Source organism: Dendronephthya gigantea, unplaced genomic scaffold (assembly GCF_004324835.1).
Source record: "Dendronephthya gigantea isolate DGI-Jeju-01 unplaced genomic scaffold, DenGig_1.0 000032F, whole genome shotgun sequence".
Taxonomy (NCBI): Eukaryota; Metazoa; Cnidaria; class Anthozoa; order Malacalcyonacea; family Nephtheidae; genus Dendronephthya; species Dendronephthya gigantea.
The window spans coordinates 483386-488873 of NW_021163042.1; the positions used below are offsets into that span (position 1 = coordinate 483386).

At 36.3% G+C, this 5488-nt stretch overlaps 1 long non-coding RNA gene across 1 annotated transcript; it reads left to right on the plus strand.

Annotated features, from left to right (window-relative positions):
• The first annotated feature begins 2665 nt into the window (after window positions 1-2665).
• On the plus strand, window positions 2666-3822 carry LOC114524770. Its single transcript, XR_003687121.1, has 3 exons — window positions 2666-2799; window positions 2902-3008; window positions 3615-3822. It is a non-coding gene; the product is annotated as an uncharacterized LOC114524770 (long non-coding RNA).
• The last annotated feature ends 1666 nt before the right edge of the window (window positions 3823-5488 follow it).

Genomic DNA, 5488 nt, shown 5'->3' on the forward strand with positions numbered 1-5488 from the left:
GTGGCAGTATATACTGCAAGCAGTATTTATGAATAACGTTAAGAATTCAAGCAATTTCATTGGTCGAGAGCCAAGATCTATAAGAGGGCAGACGCACGGAATAACCTTACAGTCAGATAACTTTAACGAATTTAATCAGTAATATATTGTTTTATTTTGTCAGCCAATCACATTTTATCACGTGTCTTAAGCTAGCCAATAGCATTTCTTTAATCTTATAGATCATGTACGCGTGATATCTGCAAAATTTCTACTTCGACAATTTTCCAAGTGTTGGGGGAAACTATTTGCCTGTTTAATTTCGTAATTTTTTCGATTTTATTATATATAAAACAAATACATGACATTGAACAGTTGTACCCAATTAGGTGCTTTCCTCACTAAGTTAAATGATTTGACGAACATTTATTTCCCTTAATTGTGTATTTTCTCTTGTTAGAGCCAAAAATCTCTGGTCGTCGAAAAGCATTAGTTACAACGAATCGTTAAATTTTTCCTGTTATGACTGTGTCTAACGATTAACAATATGTTTGACCTCATAGAAATAGAAAAAAAATGTCAAACATTGCAGTGATGCTTTGCATCATGATCGTGTGTAATTAAAGGGAGGTTTTAATTGACGTTATTGATCACTATACATTAATGCATGAGCCCTGGGGCGACTGTGCCGACTGTTTATATCGCCTATGTTGGTTATAATTATAGTGAGTCGTGTGCAAGGTGCGAAAGTGAAAAGAAACGACAGCGTAGATTTCACATCAGTTGAAAAATGCACGGAGAGATCAAGGATCAATGTATGGTTGATATCTCGCCTGAAAACCCCGAGAATGAGTGCAAAGACAATGAGATGAGTGTAAACATAAGTAGATACGGTCAAAGAGGTTAATAGTCGTATGCTTATTATTATGTGGTGGTTAATGATGCATGCGTATGTGTAATTATTTAAAGTTACCAAATGATGGTTTGTAATCCAGGGCAGGGGGAAATTATACTGTCAACTGTGAATATTCTTATCGATAAGGAACAGTTACTCCAAACGTGGAAAGGGCTAAGTAAGGAGGAAATAATACTGTAAACACTGTATATTATATCGGAGATATATATGTGACTGCATGGGACCCGCGTAATTTAAGGATTACACGAGGGAGCTAGTATCAACAAAACACACCTCGTAAATCCCTGGAAAATATTTTAAACTATTCTTTATTCCGTATACTCTTCAATTCAAGATTGAGGACCTAAAAGATATTGAATAACATGATTCTCTGGCCTTATTTCTCGTTCTTTTTTATATATATATATATATATATACGTAATGTCGTAATCTTCATTCTTCATGCACCCTAAGTTTCTTTTGGTTTTTCTACGTCGCGGGACGTGCTAAACCTGGCTAAAAATTATCACGTTTCATTTAATTAAATTTGAAGGATTTTTCTATTCAACCTACGGCTTATTTAAAACACTTATGAAGAGCTTACAAAGAATTATATTCGAACTTTGTGAGGATATATATGTATCAAACCCAGTGAACTGAAATAAAACTGGAACGCTCATTCTCTGACTTTTCCTCATTAATCAGTGAATCCAAGATGGCGGATCATGGAGCCTCTCCAGTGTCTCCAGTGAGCCCAGTGAACTGTAATAAATAACTGGAACGATACCTCCTCATTGTTTTCGTGAAACCAAAATTTGCGGGACTTTACCTTCAGACACGCGTGTCTGGAGGTAAAGTCTCGCAAATTATTGGCTTCATTCGCGGGTGATCGCGAGTCATCACTGCAGATGCAGAGCGAATTTGAAAGAAATTTATAGTTATATTCATTTCACTGAGTGAGCCTCTCTTGTAGGTATGATCCAGGCCTCTGGTGCGGAAATTTCAAAGGTAAAATCATGATTGCCGCCATTTTACCTACCAAATTTCCACGCGAAGGCCTGGATCATACCTACACAAGAAAGGCTTCAGTGTCCGTCATCTTGGCTTCAAACGTCCGACAGAGTGAGCGTTCCAGTCTTATTTGAGTTCACTGCATTAATCTGGACAATTTTGCACTTTTATTTACTCTCCAAACCATGCATGAATGTATATATTCTATTAACCGTGCTTTATTCCAAATCGTTCCATATCTTGACTGTTTTTTTCCAAAAATTTTCTTTTTCAGCATAATTCGCTCTCTTATGTGCTAATATTTTCTACTGCGACTCAACCATACGCAAGTATCCCTATGCACTTTTGTTGTTTTCCAGTAAATTTAAGAAAAAAAGTGAAAAAGACAAAAGAAATAAGTTGAACAAGTACATCAACGAACTAGATAACTTGCTTCCAAGCTCCTCGACGCAATCTAAAAGACTGGATAAGGTTACCATACTAACTACAGTTGTTAATTTCATGAGGAGTTGAAATGGTATGTTATCCAAAAAGGGTTTTTCTTCATCATATTTTAACGTGGGACGGTGGGGTTGTCATGTTTCATTTTGTTATTATTATTATATCCTTAGTATTTAGTAAAAACTGTTTTCCCCTAAATATGCAATTGTAGTTTTAGATTTAGTTTTAGATTTACCTACATAGCTATATACCATGCAAGCATAAAAGTAATTATTACGCCCCTGATTAAATCATATTTTATCGGAAGATTTTATTGATGAAAATTCTAAAGTTTTAAATGAAACGTGTTCTGCTGACCTGGCAAACCCTATTCAACCAAGTTCCAGATGGTATATCAGTAATTGGTTAAGAACTTGCACAGAGTTCACTTCAAGACAAACTATGCATGGAAAGTTTCTATTTTTGGATCCTGGGTAAGACACATCTAGTTTCACATTCATTGAAAGTATCATTTTACGATGCTATATTGAAACTATACAAACAAACAGCTATCACGTACACGCGTATCTTTCTAGATGTGTTTCTGTTGTTGGTTACCTTCCACACGAGATGATTGGAACGATGATGTATGAATACATTCACGTCGATGATTTTGAAAATATCTACAACAGCTTTGAAAAGTGTACGATAATTTGATTTAAAATTTTAGATTCTGCTTAGTCTAGATTATTAGGCCATGCAGTTATTTGGTTTTGCATGATTTAGTTAATTATGTAAGTCCTAAGTTAAGTTACTGGGTAGTGACAAAGAGGATCTAACTGGAAATGCATGCGAGAGTTGTAGGAAGGATCTGATATCCTCTTTGTGGCTAGAAACACCAAACTACTGCAGATTTTGTGTGTTGCTTACTATTGCATGCATGTTCTCCAATTCGCAGTGTTAGAAGATGGTGAATGTGAAACTAAACCCTATCGTATCCTCACTAAAGGATGCCAGTGGATATTAATCAAAACGACAAGTTCTATTTCCTACAATCAATGGAATTATAAACCAGAGTTTGTCCGTAGCACTTATTCTTTTGTAGTCACATTTAAGACCTTGAAAAAATTCGTATTTATAACAATGGCAGTCTAATCTATTTTTGATAGACAGTTTAGCCAAGTTCGCCGGCTCCGTGCGCCATGATGGGATTGTCCCTCCTATTATACATCTACTGCTATATGGATATATATCAAATTTACTTTTTTTCCTCGTTGTACTTACTTTTTCAATGATATCATTTTCTTAGAGAGAACGCCCAATGAACGAAATATTACGGATGATCATGATCATTACCCAACCAATGACTTTCAACAGAGTATGAAGAAGTATGAAACATTCTGCTCTAATGCTATGAATTATAATAAATAAACGATGGCTTTAGGTTAAATATGCGTAATCTTATAAAAAGATTACCTTTGGGATGGTCTTACATAGGGATTATATAAAAAGTATTAGAGGGTGTGTATTAATTAAAACGCAGTGATTCGTGATGCGCAAACTAGCGTTATTTTTACCTGTCCACACGTTCCAAAGTTTCCGCTCTAGAGAGTGTTTTCAAAAGTTTGCGGAAAAAAATTAGGTATGGCTTCACTAAACGCAAGTCAATACGTTCAAGGCCTAATTTTACTTTGACCTAATTTATTATCACCTGCCATTATTACGTATTACCTATTAGACGGATTCAGCACGGAGAACGTGAACGTACGTCAAAGACCACATGAGAACGTCAAATAAATTTCCTGGCACGTCCATATATGGGCACATCGCGCTATTTATTTGCCGTACAGGTCATCTTTCGACGTTGCCGTCCTCAAGCTAAGGGCTGTTTTCCACATGCGCGTATTTCATACGTGCGACACGCACGTAAAAGTCTTAATCCTTTTACATGTTATCTTAGAAAAAAGTACAAAATCGACTTAATGACTTCAGGCTGGCCGCCACACGCACTCGAGATCGCACGTACGGCTTGTTTGTTGACGGCCGCTTCGAAAGTACACCACAGTTTTCCGCATATATTTGTATGCATTTGTTAACCGAGATGTTAAATAATAAAAATTTAAAAGCATTCAAAATTTTCTGTACGAGTACGTTTGTAAGAAAAACGTGTAAGCGGAAAGCAACTCTAACTTTGCCTATTATTTTAATTGCACCGGACACTAGTGGCTCAGTTTTGTTGGCGTGGCATCAAAAAAACTTACGCAATCGAAGCAAATGCGAGTGCAAGAGAGTGCCGGTCCTTCAAAGAGCTTGGAAGCTAATTTTTAAGGAGCTCAAAGAGGAAAATAAAATAATTCAGGTTTTATACCGTAGCTTCTCAACAAAAGTCGAGATAAACTGTTTGTTGACTGTAAATATAAATAATTTAGCTGTGTAATTTTATCATTTTTCTTTATGAATTTGGATTAATCATTATACAAAGCCAGGCACACATGACGCGATTTTTGTCGTACGATTCTTTAAGCTTCGTTTTAAACCTGTGACTTATTCACATGTCTCAGTGAGTCCGTGACACGGTGGCGGGTGCAACTATTGTTGCTTCATGTTGTCACCAGAGGTCTCGCTCAAACCTGATTTTCACTATAGCATAGCAGAGATCAAACACTCTGACTAGAATATATACAAAAAACAAAGCAGGAAATATGTATAATTCTTTTGAATTTTTTTGTCTCGTCGATGCTTGTGTCGCACGGTGATAACTGATTGGCTTATTTCAGAGTTTTGTTTTTCATCTTTCCCTAAAGCTGGATTTCCTCTTACAGAGAAATAGGGCGCTTTCCTTTATACGGAAAAAACGGCCTGACCGCGCCCCGCGGTCCTGTTGTATTTCGGTACGGACAGATTTATTTACTGGTATTTTTGAGTGTTTCAAGAACTCTGCATTCAAGCATATCGTTATTTACATCTGCCTAGTACGGGAAATCCAGTTTCCCCGCTATATTCTTAACGAAGTACTCTATTTCAATTTAAAATGCGACCGTCTAACCATTTTGGCCGCTTAATGGAAAGCGCCCGCACATAGTTCGCTTGCGAAATATTTGCATATTTTCTTTAGAATTTTAACAGCATACTAAATAAATTCTTTCAAAATGACTGCTCTCATTCCAAAGAAAATATGCAAAT